The sequence below is a fragment of the Lycorma delicatula genome, chromosome 12 (assembly GCF_047948215.1).
Source record: "Lycorma delicatula isolate Av1 chromosome 12, ASM4794821v1, whole genome shotgun sequence".
NCBI classification, from domain to species: domain Eukaryota; kingdom Metazoa; phylum Arthropoda; class Insecta; order Hemiptera; family Fulgoridae; genus Lycorma; species Lycorma delicatula.
The window spans coordinates 22,217,442-22,235,845 of record NC_134466.1 but is presented as its reverse complement, the minus strand read 5'-3'; the positions used below and the strand labels follow the sequence as shown (position 1 = coordinate 22,235,845).

At 33.5% G+C, this 18,404-nt stretch overlaps 1 protein-coding gene across 4 annotated transcripts in view; it reads right to left on the bottom strand.

The window, feature by feature from the left end:
- Positions 1 to 18,404, bottom strand: part of LOC142333004 (uncharacterized) — a 356,865-nt gene that overhangs the window by 198,715 nt on the left and 139,746 nt on the right. The window lies entirely within an intron of this gene.

Here is an 18,404-nt window from a genome sequence, read left to right as displayed (position 1 = left end):
TATTGTAAAAGAGCCATGTATTCTCCAATAGAATTTTAAGCTCCCTATTAGCGAACTTGTTACTCAGATGGAAACATGACACCTCTGTTTTATTAGCATTCGGTTGGAGGCGCCATCTCCGGAAGTACCGTCCCAGTTTCTCCAGGTCAGCAGAAGAAATATCTACGAGACTCTTACCGTACGGTTTACAATTTCATTGTAATTTTTTTTGTTGATATTACTGCGTTTTATTTTATTTTTTTATGAATTATTGATTGTTATGTTATGGATTTATTATTCAAATTTACTGCCTTAAAACAAACAAATTGAATTTCACGGCCAATTTTTTTGGCGATAGTCATATCATTCACTTCATAGCATTTTTTTTCCTTGTTTAATAAAACTATTATAATGACCTTCACGAATCGAAGATCCGTGTAATATTGAACTTATTAGTTCAATTGTAACATAATTCAAGTGTAACTCTCGATTTTATCGTATCGGTGGACACACTTTTTATATAATTGTTATTAAATAAACGTTTTTTTTTTTTATTTCTCCATCGATTAGTTCAAATAGTTCTAATTGTAGAATAAACATTTTACTGATCGAATTTATTTCTGTTTTATGTAACAAATCTTTGTCGCCACATTTGCAACACTTCCTACAGTTTGTTTTTTTTTTCTGTTTTATTAGCGGCTATAATCTCTTGTAAACTGATACTTTTACGAAATGATGGGAATTAAAAAAAAGTTTCATCTTCGGTACCTTCATTTACATAAAACCATTTACTATTAAAACAAGGTGTAGTATATTTTCTTTTAAATTTTATTATTTCAAGTACATTATCAAGTTTTTGTACGCTTCCATAATCAAGTACTGCTATCTAGCGGCGCAATTCATAAATCCACCTTTTTGAGGAAAGTGACAAATTCGAGTACCGCGGTTCATCAAATGAAAGAAAAAAAACGTTATCTAACAATATTCGAGGTATTTTTTTGAAATTTTTTTTATTAGAAATCGAATTTAACTGAAATATAATGTTTTAAAGCTTATTTTTTAAATTTTTTCCCCATTTTTATTTCACTTTTAGGTTAGGTCATGTTTTTTAAACTGTAGATCTAGTTCGTTGACTTCGCCGTGCCGTCCAGTTCTGCGGACTCTTACCGGCGAAATTCTGCCGAACTCCTTGATAATGTAATCGATCAAAGTAAAATATTTATTTATTTATGATTATCAAAATTTAAACCATCAATAATGGAATTTTGCGGCCAGTCCAATTGCATTCAATTAACGGATGAATAACCATAATGTAAGAAGGCGGAGCAAAGTTTGTCGTATTTTTTTTTTGTTTTTTTTCTGGATGAAAAACGCTTTTGCGTTACCATCACCCGGACATAATATATTTATTATAAAAATTATGTTAAAAACTGACAATTATAAGTTAATTAAAAACTAAAAACTAGCAACGTGAAACTATATAAAACGAAAAACCCTGTAACGTATGCTAAAAGCGAAATGAAAACCACAATAAAAATGACAATGGATACAACTTAAAAGAATAAAAATGACCATACGGCTTGCCCCGAATGGTATACACAGTCAACAAGATCCGTATAAATAAATTGTTGAATCAATATGAGTTCCAGCGTTCAAGTCCTAGTAAAGCCAGTTATTTTTACACGGATTTGAATACTAGATCGTGGATACCGGTGTTCTTTGGTGGTTGGGTTTCAATTAACCGCACATCTCAGGAACGGTCGAACTGAGAATGTAAAAGACTACAATTCATTTACACTCATACAATATCATCCTCATTAATTTTCTTAAGTATTACCTGAACGGTAGTTACCGAAGGCTAAACAGGAAAAAAGAAAGAAAAAGAATGCGGTACACTGTTAGCAGTCGCAGCGAGGACAAAACGGGTGCATGTGTCTAGCCTAGTGTGCCCTATTCGCAAACAGCAAATAATAACCTCCTCTTGATGGTTATTTCCCAAAATTCATCGTATATACTAACTACCAGAAATGCCTAGCATAGTAGCATATCAAAGATTAAAACTATGGGAATGTTTTGAGAAAGCTTGTCTGACAGCCTCAATATTTCCTAATGTATGAATTGTTTTATTTAATGTATATATATATATATATATATATATATATATATATACGATAAAGAGGTGTTTTTACCCAAACAAAATTATCATGTATAAATAAATTGATGTATTTCTGTTTTAACATACGAGATTTGTAAATAAAGTAATGAGACTAGTTTTGTTTTTGCAGCCAAAGTGGCAACACTGTAAAATTACTAATAAACATATGGTTATATGATCAGCTGATTTATATTAGGTATTAATATTTTTAGTCTATTTTTGCCACATGAGACGTAACAAACTCTTCGTGAAACGAGTTTTTGTTGTACGTTCAAAAATAAGTGATACTAATTATGAGCAACGTTCAAGTTTTGTGTTAAACTCTGTGAGAATGCCACTGAAACTTTTTCAAAATTAAAAAGGGCGTATAGAGATGACGCTCTGTAACAAGCCCAAGTTTTTAGGTGGTTTAAAGCGTTTTCAGATGGCCCCGGGAATCAGTTTCAGACGATCCACGCTCTGGAAGACCGTAAACGTCAAAAACTAACGACATTGTTGAGCGAATCAGAAACTTGATACGGTACGACCGACGATTAACTGTCAAAATGATTGTAGAACAATTGAATTTGAACCGTAGCACATTCCATCAAATTTTGACAAACGAATTGGACGTGAAAAAAGTTTGTGCAAAATTGGTCCCAAAAAACCTCACTGTTGAACAGAAAAACAACAAGGTAGAAGTGTGCCGCGATCCTCTAAAGCGAATTAAAACTAACTTTCTAAAAAATGTTATTAATGGTGATGAATCTTGGATATTTGAGCACGACCTAGAAACAAAACACCAGAGCAAGGAGTGACACACTTCAAACTAACCATGTCCGAAAAAAGCAAAACTGAACAAATCAAATCCTAATTTGTTTCTTCGATAGTAATGGCATTGTCCAAGGAGTTTTTGCCTACAGGACAGACTGTAAATCAATATATTTACCGAGAAATACTTGAAAGGCTGCGGAAAAGAGTTGTTTGCGTGAGACCAGCCATCAAAGACAACTGTATGGTGCATCATGACAGTGCACCTTGTCATACTGCACTCTCAATTAATGAGTTTTTGGCAAAGATAAACATTCCTGTAGTTACTCAACCGTCTTTTTCTGACATGTAAATTCTGTTAGGCGATAAACACCATAAAGTTCACATATCTCTTTGTGAGTCTTAGTAACTTTCTTGATTTTAAGGAAATAAAAAAGTAAAATACGTCGAAAATGTTCGTTTTTCGTTCGAATTATTTTATCGTAAAACCTTTTTTCGAAATCACAGATTAATAATTATTAAGTCAATATATTTAAATTAAAAAAAAAGTTAAAAAAAGGAGATGAAGTCCGATTGGAACCGATGTGCCTTCCCCTTGTAAGATCCAAATATTTCATTAATTAAAATTTTATTTGGCTATAACACTAGAACCAATGAAAATAAATATCATTAAATTTAGTTGAAATGCTCTCAATTAAGGCTTATTACTGCAGTTAATAAAAAGTCCAAAATCCAAATGTTTGGGGATTTTGGGCTTTTTTGGTTCAATCGATTCCAATCAAAAGAGAAGGTGCACAAGCAATGCTACAACAGTCCTAAATTCCAAAATTTCAACATTCTACGTATAATCGTTTTTTAGTTATACGAGATACATATGTATGTACAGACGTCACGCCGAAACTAGTCAAAATGGATTCAGGGATGATGAAAATGAATATTTCCGTTGAAATCAGAAAACCGAAATTTTTCGCGGTCACAATACTTCCTTTACTTCGTACAAGGAAGTAAAAATCATTGACAGTAAAAATCATCTATTTTTGAAAACCGAAATTACTTTCCTGCCAACCTTTTGAAAGTCATGTCATTTCTGGGAAAGTTTCCTTTTAGATCAAAAATCATTCTACAAGATAAGATTCTTGATCAGGTCTCTAGTTTTAATCACCTGGGCTGTGATATTACTTACGAGAACGATAGAGATTGCGATAAAAAGATCTTTAGATTTCAAGCCATTTGGGGAACTATAAGGAAAACTCTGCACAAGAAGGTGCTGAATGAGATACAAATGAAGTTTTATAAAGCGGTGGCTGTTCCTACTCTGTTGCTTAGCTCCGAGGATTGGGTCATCAAAGAGGCAGCTCAGTAAAATTCAGGCAGCGGAAATGAGTAACCTGCGTCCTAAAGGGGTGTACCAGACAAGATCGTTTTAGACAAGAATGTTCTACCCTTGTGCGACACAAGAGTAGAGGATAGGGAGAGGTGGAAGGACCATGTTAATAGGATGGTAGACAGAAGGTTCCCCAAAGAAATAATACACTATCGACCGAAAGGCAAAAGAAGTGTGGAACGGCCAAGAAAGTGCCGGTAACCCTTTGAAACCGGAACAGGTGAATCGCCTATACCGTGATGGAAGAAGACTTTTTTGCCGACCACAGTAAAATAGTGGAATAAAAATAATTAATGGTCATTTATAACATCCACCTTGAATACATTTAAAAACGCAAAATTCGTTGTCAGAGCTGATATATCCGAAAACTATTTAGTTTAGCAATTTCTAATCTAACACAATAAAAAACCTTACAATGATTTGTTTTAAATAGGAAGAGACGTATAGAAAAATAAGGGAGGGGAGCCAATAGGATTGCAGATCACTAAGAGAACAGATAAGACAAGGTGTAGTTATAGTAACAAGATAAGTGGAGCCTGTATAATCTTTGACCAATAAAAATTAACGGGTGGTATAAGAATATTATTTGAATTTCCTCTTTTAATGTAAATCACTTACAATACGAAACAGGTGTAATGCAGATGTTTCTTTTTTTGTAAACACTAAGCATACTATTACAAACAACATTACAGCGATTTGGACACGTAATAATAACTATTCCTAAAAATTGGAATGGAATGGAATGCAAAGTTGGCGGGAGTTAATTTCTCCCTACTTATTGCAGAACCTGGACAGAGTCCCTTGCTGCTAGATGATTCTAATCGGGCGTGTTTTAAAAAGGTTTATTTTAAATGGCGGGTCTAATTTTTCAAGTTTTGTTTATTATTTAGTATTTTTAAGACGGATTTAGTTAAATTCCAATCCGTTGTTGAGCCAGCGTTATCGAACCCATTTTATGGGCCGACCGCGGAAGGCTAGGCTTATGAAGCCTGTCCTCCCGACGTAATTCCCCTTCAGACCGTTTACTGAAGTCCTTTCGGTGCTAACGCTTAATAGGCTAGCAGGAATACGCCACAACGGGGCACTAACTATCAGGAGGGAGCAATGCGACCCCTTACTCCGGAGGAGTCGCAATTGCTGAAAAAAAAATAATGAAGAGGGTGTAAAATAACACCTCCCCCAATTTTTTTTCCGTTGTATAATATAATGATGCGAGTTATTAATATTTAAACTAATCGGAAAAAAATTAATAATAATAGTTTAATAATTCTTAAAGTAAATAATTTTTTACACATTTGATTGTTTTTTGTAAAACATTTTTGTTTGAAACGTGGAAAATAAAAAACTTTTGAAATTTTATTGGCCTAAAAAAAACAAATACGAAAAAATTATAAAAAACTAAAGTTATCATAACAATAGACATTATTCTATTGCACGAACATATGGACGAGTATAAAATTCCACTGAACAAACGTACCATAATTGCGGTTGAAAGAATTTACATACAATGAGAACAATAAATAGGAAGTACATTAAGAGAGAAAGATAGAGAGGAAAAAATTGCATTCAATAAATCAAACTATGAAAAGAGATTACCAATTAATAGGCTTTACGTAATACGGATACTTCAAATGAGGCATGTAACAAAAGCCTACACCCCCAACGAATATACTTAATTTGCAAAACGCACCCGCAATTTCTTTTTTAAAGTATACATCAATAACTTTATACGAAGTTATTCTATAATTCTGTATTCGGTTTTGTACTGAATTACAATCGAACTTTTTTGATAATATAGGGTCCGGCATATAAACCTGATAATTTTTTAGGGATAATAATTAAACTGTGTTTCGTACTATTAAAACATTTAATATATCAAATTAAACATCAATTTTTGCAATTTATAGTGAATTACTTACATAGATTTTTTTTTTTATTTGAATATTATGTCGTCCAAATGTTTTCCATTACTCCTCACACACTCACTTAACCTCATTTTAAATTTGACATTGCTCGCTCAATCATCACTTGTGGAACCGCTTCAATTTCTCGTTGAATAGCCTCCTTCTGCAATTGACTGTGGTCGACTACTAAAGACTTTATGTTTGAGATACCCCCACACAAAAAAATCACAAACAGCCAGATCAGGTGAATGCGCCGGCCAAGGAATGTCGCCAAATCGGGAAATCAAACGTCCAGGAAAGGTTTCTCGCAGAACATCCGTTGCGATTCTCGCCGTACGGGCGGTGGCACCGTCCTGTTGAAACTAAATTTCATGTCCTTGAGAGTCATTCGGTTTCGGTCGCAGAAATTCGTTCGACATGTTTACGTATCGATGAGATGTTACTGTTACTCTGCGATTTAACTCCTCAAAAAATTATGGCCCGATTATGCCGAACTTTGAAACCGCACACCGCACTGTAACATATCGACTGTGAAGTGGTTTTTCGAGAATTTGCCGTGGATTATGCGAATCTCAATAACGGTAATTTTGTTTATTCACAAGTCCTGACGGATGAAAATGCGCCTCGTCACTTAAAAGAATAATAGAATCCCTGTGGACATTTTCGAGGATGACCTCGCAACTTGTTTTGCAAGACGCCCGATCGTTTGCGTTAAGTTGCTGCACTAACATCATCTTATACGGATGGAATTTCAGGTCGGCGTGAAGAATTCGTCGTACGTTTCGATCAGAAACGGCTAGCGCAGCAGCACGTCTCGCTGCTGAACATCGTGGAGACCGCGTGACAGCTAAACATACAGCGTTAATGTTTTCAGGCGTTCTCACAGTCCGTTTTCGTCCTGTCGGTTTCATTTTTAAAGCACACGATGTGTTCCTAAAATTCTTCATCCGCAACAATATCGTATTCCTACTAGGAACAGACGCGTGTCGATTTAAATTGAAACGTCAGCGAAATAAACGCTCTGTTACAGTAACCGAGTCATTTTTAAAACGCTCGTTGTTCACCCGACCACGACATACTGGCTACTGAAATAGCATGAATAGACCTGTGGATGTACAACACTCCCGTCTTCTCATTGACAGTGGTACCAACATAACAATTACTACAAAATCGTCAGATTTATATGACGGACTCTGTATAAAATTAATTTACCAATTTTTTTAGATTTATAACCAGTTTTTTTTACTTCCTTGTATGAAATAAAAGAAGTATTGTAATCGTGAAAACTTTCGGTTTTCAGATTTCAACGGAAATATCCGTTTTGATCATCCCTGAATCCAATTTCACTAGTTTCGGAGGAACATCTGTACATACGTGTATGTATCTCGCATAAATAAAAAACGATTAGTCGTAGAATGTTGAAATTTTAGGACAATTTAGGACAGTTATAACATCTAGTTGTGCACCTCCCCTTTTAATTGCAATCGACTGACCAGAAGTGTCCAAAACAGCCCAAAATCCAAAACATTTGGATTTTGGACTTTTTCTTAACTTCAGTAATAAGCCTTCATTGAGAGCTTTTCAACGGTATATCATAAGTGGTACTTATTTTCATCGGTTCCGTAGTTATAGCCCAATGTAATTTTAATTAATGAAATATTTGGATCTTACAAGGGAAAGACACATCGGTTCAAATCCGACTTCATATACCTATATTATTTTTTAACTTTTTTTAAATTTAAATATATTGATATTTTTTTTAAGGATTTTGAGGTCACGTTTTGTGGTCAGTGGACCACGTTAGTCAACTCTGGTTCGTCTTTTCTTTTTATTTTTGATTGCTTCCCAATACTTCTTCATTCTGTCAGATCTTGCTTTTTTCGGTTCTTTTGAACAAACCATTGTTTTTTTTCTTTTATTTAATTTCAAATCTCGAGTTTGCTTCTTTTAGTATTTTTATATTATCAGTTTTTTTCGTAAATCTTAATTTCGGTTATCGAGGTCGGTGTTTTGGACAATTTCCAGTATTTCTCGACCAGTTTCCAGACGAGCCTGTTCGGTTCTGTTATTATTAAGTATCCAAAGAAGGAGATCCTTTTCTTTCTAAAATAGTCTAAAGCTGGTTCTACGTCTTTATGTACCTCTTGATTTGGTATGAGTCTCCATTCTGCCCCATCAGTAAGTCGTCTTTTATTTACGCATGATCTTAGAATTCTTCTTCTATTCTTTGCATCTCTGCCGAGTAGGAAATGTTGGATCTTAGTTTGAAGAGTTTTCGCTTCCATATGATATTATGGGTCTGATTAGTTTTATAATGGTTGAAATTGGTATTTATTGAGATGAATCTTTTATTATATATTGTTTTGGTGGTATTTTGTGCATAACTGAGCTTTTGTGTTCTTTCTTTCCAGTCTAGTTTTTCTTTGAGGTCATGTGTGATATTTTCTCCTAAAAATTAAAACCGCTCGACTAGCTCGACTTTATGTCCGTTTACGATTACGCGGTTCAATACCAGGGGATTTATGGCCATTATTCTAGTCTTTTCATAAGGTATTCTTAGGCCTATTTTTCCTGCTAGTTCTTTCGATGAAGTTACTTGGATTCTAGCTTCTTTGATGTTATTGGCTAGAAACGCTAGGTCATCTGCAAATCCTAGACGGTTTACTTTGATACGGTTTACATGTTTCCTCGCTTCAATTGTTACGTGTGGTGGGTCTTTTTTGTACCACTCTCTCATTACAAATTCTAGGGCCCGGTTGAAGAACGGTGGGGATATTCCAACTCCTTGACTTGATTAGGAATAGTTCTGATACTTCTACTCTGAATTTTATTATGGAGTACGTGTCGGTAAATGTTAGTTCTACCTTTTTTACTAGTTTCGCGTGTAATCCTAGGTTTCTTAGTATTTTTAACATTGATGATCTATGAATACTGTCGTACGCTTTCTGGAAATCAATGAATGATATTACTAGTTGTCTTCGTTTCATTTTGTGTACATCCATCATTAATTTGAGAATGATTATTTGCTCAGGACAGCTTCTCCACGGTCTAAATCCCCCTCCTACATTCTCCCACTTCATTTTCGAGTTGATCTATTATTTTATTCAGTATTATTCTTAAGAGTATTTTATAAGTGTAATGCAATAGCGAAATTCCTCTGTAGTTTTCGGGGTTTATTTTGTCTCCTATCTTGTGTAATATATTGATTTATTAATAATTATTAACCTTTAATTGTAAAAAAAAAAAAATTACAATAAATATTAATTCAATAAAAAAAAAAAAATGAAAAAAATCTGAAGTTATTAGTGAAATAAAATTTTATGTACTTTTCATTTTAATTGAAACATTTTTACAAAGGTTAATAAGTTATTAATAAATCAATATATTTAAATTTAAAAAAATATGTATATAAAATCGGAATAGAACCGATGTGTCCATGGTTACGGATCCGACACGTTCTCTCTTGTATCACATAAGCACTTGAGCGAAGTGAAACAAAATCAATACAGAGTTATCATAAAAGAATGGTGCGGTTTTGAACATGGTTTAAATTAAAACAGAATTACTTACAGTTTGTTTTTTATTTTTCAAATTTGTCATCTCAAACATTTTTTTACATAATTAATAAATTTCAATATGTGCGCCCTTAGTCGCTCGACAAATGTCCAAACGATACTCGACTTCTCTCCAAACATTAGTTAACATTTCTTCGTTAACGGTTGTCATCGCTTCATTAATCCTGTTTTTTAAGCGGTTTAGGTCGCGAATATTTTCTGTATAAACAACGCTTTTGATGTACCCCCACAAGAAAAATTCGCAAGGTGTCAGGTCTGGACACCTTGGAGGCCGAAGTACGGGTCCTTGCCGGCCTATCCATCGATCTCCAAATTTTTCGTTCAAAGCGTCCGCGACCGATGCACTGAAGTGCGGGGGAGCACCATCTTGTTGGAAATGAAGTCGATGAATGTTTCGAGTTCATCCAGCTGAGGATAGTTATAAAATGAATAGAAAAATTGATGTTGCCGGCGACTGTGAAATACGTGGAGCCATACGTTTTTTAAAACTATTAAAACGTTAAGCCGGCTGAAATTCATAGGCAAGTTGGTTGCTGTGTATGATGATGATGTAATAAAAAAAAGAAACGTCCGAAAATGGTGTGAAAGGTTTAGAAATAACAGAATATGCACGAAGAAGAACGTTCGGGGAAGCCCTGGATAATCACCGAAAACTTGTTAAACGCGTCGATGATGAAATCGGAAAAGATCGTCGTTCAACGATTTCCGACCCGGCCCTTCTTTTTCCTGACATTTCAAGAGCTGTTATCGATCGTATCATTTATGACCATTTAGGCTCCAGAAAGATTTGTGCACGTCTTAACGGAACGTCACAAAAAGATCTGAAAGGGATCTGCTTTGGAATTTTTGATGCGCTACACAGAAAAAGGTGATCGGTTCTTAAATTCGACTATTACCGGCGATGAAACGTGAATTTCGTATTACACGCTAAAGAGAAAACGGCAGTCAGGTAAACGGCGTCATCCTCGATCACCAAACAGACCGACAAGGTAGTCGCAGCCTTTTGGACGCAAACTGTGTTCACAGTCTTTTGGGATCGGTTTGGCAAACTGCTCATCGATTTCATGCCGCGTGGAACGACTATAAATGCAGAAACCTAATGCGAAACTCTTCGTAGATTACGGCGCGCCATCCAAAATCGGCGACGTGGTCGGCTGACCGACGTCGTCATCCTGATGCACGATAATGCACGTCCACATGTTGCGGGTCCGACACGTGATTTACTGACAACATTTGGATGGGAAATTTACGATACCCAACATATAGTCCGGACTTAGCTCCTTCTCGTTACCGTTTGTTTGGGAAATTGAAAGAATTTTTTGGTGGAAAGCGATTATCGGGTGACGATCAACTTTTAAAAATGCTGTTAATCAGTGGCTAAATGGACTGGCGGCAGTAGAATACGACTAGGTTATATTGAAGGTACTGTATCGCTACGATAAATGTCTTAATTCATGTAGCGATTATACAGAGAAGTAATATAAGGTATGTAGTTTAAGAGAAATAAAAAAATATTTATAAAGTTTTCCGAATAAAGTTTTTTACAATCAAACTGTCTTTACTTCAGAGAAACCTCTATATATTAATTTTTTTATTAATGTATGGTTTAAGTCCTGTTCTTTACCATAATTTTGATAACTGTTCTTTCTTTTTGTAAAAAGGTACTTCATACGATTCGGTAGTAATTTCTTCAGTTGACTTATGCAGAGTATTTTTTAAAATAAAATTTTAATTATCTATATTAGAAAATTTCAGGTTTATTTTTAATATCATAATATTTTTTTACGACTGTTCGAAGAAAACTACGGTATTATTTTCGGTCGCGCGATAAGATTGGGGAATGAGATTGAATTTTCATTTTGTTTTGATATATGAAGAGAACGAAAATACCATTCACTTGAAATCTAATTTCCTTGTTTGTATATACATCTATATTATAATAATAGTAAACGATAACTTCTCGGTTGGACGTTAAGATAACAAAAACAAAATATTCAGACCCAAATAAGTCACAAAACAAATAATACAAAAATAAATATAAATACGCAGATAAAATATTTACATCATAAATATTTCACATTATAATTCTTCAAGAAAAAGAACGACTTTACAATATTATGATTAAAAGATAGGCGAAAAGGCCAATTGAAAGCAAAACGTTGTGTTATTGTTTTGTATTTTGGTAATAATGCAATATTGTAAAATGGTTGTTTTTACCTAAAGAATTATAATATGGAATATTTGTGATTTAAATAGTTTATTTGCGTATTTATATTTATTTCTATTATTTGCGTAGTGACGTATTCGGGTCTGAATATTTTGTTTTCTTGTTTATATATATATATATATATATATATATATATATATATATATATATACAGGCCGTTTCATAATGTTATTCGGAGTTTCGAAAATTCATTAACAAAAAACTATTTCACTCATAAGAATAAAACAAGTACTGTACCAAAGAGTACTTCAAATAGTTTTTTTTTCCACGTATACTAGAAAGTTAGTAAACCATTTGCTCGCTAGGCGTTGACAGTAGAGAAAATGGCTGCCACGAGAATCGAGAAGTCGTTTTGCGTGTTAGAATTTCACTTGTCAAAGTTAGTAATTTCTGTGCAACGTGCGTTTCGGTTGAAATTTCATAACGAGCCACCGAGTGACAATTCAATTCGTGCACGGTATAAACAATTCAGTGAAATCGGTCGCTTGTGACCTCAGAAGTCAATGTCGAACGTGTGCGTGCAAGTTTCATTGGCAGCCCGTCAAAATCGACTGCGGCTGCAGGCAGATAATTAGGAATTCCGAAAACAACGTTGTGAAGAGTTCTCCGTAAACGTTTATTATGGAAACCGTACAGTTTTCAATTAATCCGGCGTCTTTCTGATGGAGATAAAACACGTAAGCTCGATTTTTGTTTACAATTACAGGAAAAGATGTTGTTAGATGAAGGTTTTCTAAACAAGATAATTTTCAGCGATGAAGCTACTTTCCATATTAGCGGCAAAGTAAACCGTCGTAACGTGCAAGTTTGGGAAAGTGAAAACCCATACGTTTATGCGGAACGCATTCGGGATTCTCCGAAAGTAAACGTTTTTTGTGCGATCTCTAGTGAGGCAGTGTATGGACCGTTCTTTTTTATGGAAACGACAGCAACCGGCACGATATACCTGGATATGTTACAATTATGGCTTACGCCTAAGCTACTCAACGACTTCATTTTCCAGCAAGACGGTCGTCCTTCCCGTTTTCATAACGAGGTTCAACAGTACCTTAACACAACATTACCTCGGCGCCGGATAGGTCGTACGTCTGAAAGAGACCAACACGTTATGCTGTGGCCACTCAAGCCATGCGATTTCTTTCTCTGGGGTTACGTGAAAGATAAGGTGTTTATCCCGCCGATGCCGCACGGTATCGCTGAGCTAAAGGATCGCATAATCGATGCGATCAACTCTACCGAAAATGACATGTTAGAACGAGTTTGGCAAGAGCTAGACTTTCGTGTTGATGTGTGCCGTGTCACCAGAGGAGCACATATTGAAAATTTATAGATTTTAACAAAAACTATCCTGCGTCACATCGTACAACGTTCATTTAGGTAAGTGAAATACTTTTTTTGTACTGAATTTTTGTAACTTCTAAGAACATTATGAAATGCCCTGTATATATATATATATATATATATATATATATATATATATATATATATATATATATATATATAACTAAATAAGTTAGAAAATTGTCCAAATTAATAGTGCAATTCATTAGGTCAACAACAAAGCAAACAAACTAACAAAAACAGAAGGAGAAAACCTGGAAGTTTCGTCCAAGAATTCTGCTTTTGTTTCTTTTATTTTGTTTGTTTGGTTGTTGACCTAATTAATTGCATTATTAATTTGGATAATTTTCTAACTTATTTAGTTTTTTTTTAATATTTGTCTAACCAAGGGATAGAATTTAATTACAGTAGAAGTCCATTAGTCCGGCATCCAACAGTCCGGAATGCCCGATAGTCCGGCATCGCTCCGGAAAATTGTAAAAATTTTGGTTTTCTCTAAAAGTGTGTCTTTAAAGCAAATAAAAACGCTCGAGAGCTATTCGGAAGTTTTCGGGGTAGTTCGGGATCATCCGGAAGCGCTCGGTATTGTTCGGAAACAATTAGCGGCCGGCTAGTCTCAGCTGTCACAACAAATTCAGGTGCACTCCAGCTCCGTTAATCAATCACGAAGCGTCTTCGCCATTTTTTTGTGCGTTGTTGTTTTGTGTCCTTTCACATCGCAGTAAACGTAACTTTTGAGACCGTTTATAAAAAAAGTGATTTTCGTTCTAACTGTACAGCGACCGTGTTTTCAAAACCTAAGCCTTCGAGTTCAAAAGGAGAGAAACGAAAACACGTAACACTGACTCTCAATCAGAAACTAGAAATCATCAAACGGGTAGAAAAAGGCGAGAATAGAAATGTTTTAATGAATGAGTTTAATATTGGCTCATCAACTATTTATGACATTAAAAAACAAAAAGATGAACTAATGAAGTTTGCTTCTCGATCGGTAACAAGTGAAAAATTGGCTTCTAGACAAACATTAAAAAAACCAAAACTGGAACAGCTAGATAGTGTATTGTTCAAATGGTTTAGTGCAGTACGTTCTGAAGGAAAGCCGGTAACAGGGCCAATGATTGTTGAAAAGGCAAAGAAATTCGGCCAAGATTTAGGAGTTGCTGAAAGTGAACAAAAACTAACCGATGAGGACATTATCAACATTGTAGTAAACCCTCAGCCTACTCAAAATCTTGAAGAAAGTGACTCAGATGCCGAAACGGAAGAAAAGGAAAAAATCAGTTGGGCAGAAGCTGCAGAATCACTAAATAATTTTATCTCTTTTGCTGAGGCTAGTACTAGCTACACTGCTTCAGAAATTATTGATTTCCATATCATTAAAAATAAATTTTATACTAAACGCCAAAAGTCAAGAAAACAAAAAGACATTCGTTACTTTTTTAAATCTAAGTGAAATATGTTTTACAGTACGTGTACATACATTATATGAAATGTAAAATAAACTTTGTTGTATGTATTTGCATACTGTATTTGTAGTTTAATTATTAACCTAATTTTTCTTATAATTACCGCCCGATAAACCGGAATTTTTGGTAGTCCGGCACCGAGCCGGTCCCGAACGTGCCGGATTATCGGACTTCTACTGTATTATTTTATTTATATATATATATATATATACATATATATATATATACACACTCCTATTTATAAAATTTGTGGCTATCTCCAAAAACTACTAAATAAATTTCATTGAAATTCAGGTACGCTCAATCTAGGGTCAACAAAAGACCTCAAAAATTGAGATTATGTTGCCTTTGTATTGGTATATTTTTCATACACGTTTATGCAGCGGTGAACGAGTTTAAACTTGATGTTTGTGTCTAGGTCTACTCATTAATCTAACGTATGTAGCGCAATAACTAAAAATCCGTGAATTTCAGACTGCGAAATAGGATGTCAAAAACGAATAAACGGTTTTCTTGTGCAGAACTGCGCAATGTATTTTAATTATTGTACACATCTGAAATATACATAGCCAGAGGTAATTTTAATATTAAAAAAATATTTCCGAAGAATTTCAAGTACATTTTCAGAAAATATGTTAAATTTTCAATAAAAAAAATTTGTTGTAAAACTGAAGATAAAAAATAATATAGTCCCAGATCATTCTAAAGAATCTCTAAAAGTTTGCAACGAATCGCAGATTGATTTTTCTCACTTTAGCCTTTTCAATAAACGGTCTTGCTACATTCAAAAAAGTAACATTTTGTATATAAACCGATCTACTATATTTTACACAAAACATAAATTATGAAAAAAAAAATAAAAAATATTTAAAAAGAGTAGGAAAAGCGTTTTTTTACGTATTGAAAAACTATAATAATGTAATTCGGAAACAAACTAAAAACAATTAATTACAAAACATAATTTATTACAGCGTCTAAAAGGCGGAAATTAAGTGCAATTTAAACAACTAAAAAAACAAATTTTCATTAATATTCACCGCTTTTTTGATAATTTTTTTTTGAATTTATAAAATTTACAATGCCCGTAGTACAAAAGGCCAGTAATAAAAAAAAAATCTTAATAAAAAATGAACATAAAAAAGTACGGCATAGAAACGAAATAAAAAGTGCGAACCACGGTTGAGATAATGTGGAAATGTTTTTTATTGCGTTGAAAAAAAAAATTAATTCAGAGAAGAAATACAAAGAGATTGTTATCGTACGTGAAGTAAAGCTATTTTAAGTGCAGGAATATACAGAATGTACCACGAAGTTCTACCGGGACTTTCACAACCTGTGCTAGTCGTGAAAATAATAGATAAAAATCATATAAACATATTTCGTAAAATGCTTCGTTTGCGAGTTACGGCTAGCGAAAGATTTCGCTCGGATTTCAGATACCGCGGTGAAATGAGTCTGGTTTCAACAAGACGGAGCAACGTCACATACTGCACGGATATCGACGGCAGCTGTATGCCGATTGTTTAGCAAACGTGTCGTTTCACGAAACGGTGATATTAGATGGACTCCCAGATCGCCTGATCTCTCAGCTTGCGATTACTTTTTGCGGGGGTCACCTTAAAAGCAAAGTGTTCCACAGTAGACCTGCTACAACGGAAGAACTGAAGGCAAAGATCCGAGAAGCGATTGCGGTAATTCCGGTTGAGATGTTACATCAAACCACGAAAAATTTAACGAAGATACTTCGTGAGTGTTTACGTAGAAGAGGAGGTCACCTGCAAGATGTCATCTTTAAAAAATAAACTAAAATGTATGTATCCTAAAATGGCAACATTTGTACAATTACATGAAATAAAATTCATTTTCTAAAAAAAATTTTTCATTAACGTTATTTAATTTTTAAAATTTTCCCGTTTCTTTGAGTCACCCTATATAATCCAAGAAAGCGAAACGTTTATTCAGATGATGGCGCGGCAGTGTTCTGTTTACTTTTTGCAAGAGAGATAAAAACAGATAATTATATGGTGCGGTACAGTCGCTTTTAATAGATGTATACGATTAGATTGTGACTTAATAATTATTATATAATTAACATCGGATCACATATTGCAACAAATAAAATCATTATTTATCAAGTATATCTTACTGGCATGTTATTTTTTCTTTGATATAATAATTTTTTTCTTTTTCAGAGTTCACTTTTGTTGCGCGTTTAAATCATCCGAATTTATTAGCCCATTTAAGTTATTGTACTACAAACCTAAAAAAAAATTTTTTTTCGACGCCGAATTTTGTGTTTTACGTTGGATATCTTAAAACCTACTGAAATTACAATTCTGGGACCAGTTTTATCCTATTTTCAAGCTCAAATCAGATAAGAAATTACAAACTTTACTCCTTAATTTGAGTCCCAAAAATTACAGTAACGCTACTCTTTATTAGAAGAACTGAAATCCCCGGTGAAATCTTTTGTTAGCCGTTAACTCGAAAAGAAAACGTTTTCAGACCTATGTTTATATGAAATGTTTTTAAAATTATTTTCCCAATAAAACATGTCGTGAAAGTTTCTCAGTTACCTGTATATAAAGTAAGAACGGTAATGAGCACAAAAACAAGGGTTATGATATATTTGCACACAAAAAGGTAATATACTAGTGTAAAATTCATATAAAAAAACAAATTTATTTCATTAAACCAACGGTTTGCCTTTGGCTATGTAAAAAAACTATAATAACTTGTACTTAATAAATAGCAGACTAAAAAAGCACAGACGATATAATAAAAACGTGCGAATAAATAAAAACGTTTTTAATAACGCGAATAGATTGATTGAAAAAAAAAATTATACTGTACTAAAATTTATTTTACTCTTTATTTTTGGATTTTAATTCTATTTAAATAAAAACATAAACGGTATTCGAATATTGTCCGCTTAAAGGTATTACCATAATAATTTTTCATTATACATTATAAAAAAAAAAAAAAATTATTTCAGAACAGTTTTATTTATTGTTAAATTTTTCTTGTAATAAGTTAAAAAAAAAGTAAAATTTTTTTTTTAATTTCAAGAATATCATTTATTTAAAAACTGAATTTAAAATTTCAAAAAAATATTTTTCCCCAAAATATACATCATAAACAACTGATTTTTTAAGCACCCAATCTGTATTGTAATAGCCGATTTAAAAAAAAAATCACCGGAAACCAAAAAATTATGGAATTAGAAACATTAAACCCGGAAAAAGAGAATGAAAAAAAATGCTATTACGCAATTAATAGACTATCTTTCAGGTAAAAATACGTCAACGATTCACTAGAAAGTAAGGTGGAGTTAAAATAATTAAAAACGTAATCGAATAAACTTTTTTTTTAATATTTCTGGAGTTTTTTTTTAGATATAAATAAAAATAATGAAATTAAATTACATAACTAAACAAGGAAAATAGAATTTAATTATTTTTTTATATTTTTTACCGTTATTATGAAACGCATTATTATTTTTACAAACCTATTACAAAATATCAAACACATAATGCGAGTAATATAATTTGGTTTTTAATTAATCTAATCAATAACAATAATATTATTAACCACAGAGACCGATTTCCTTGGCCGAGTAGGTA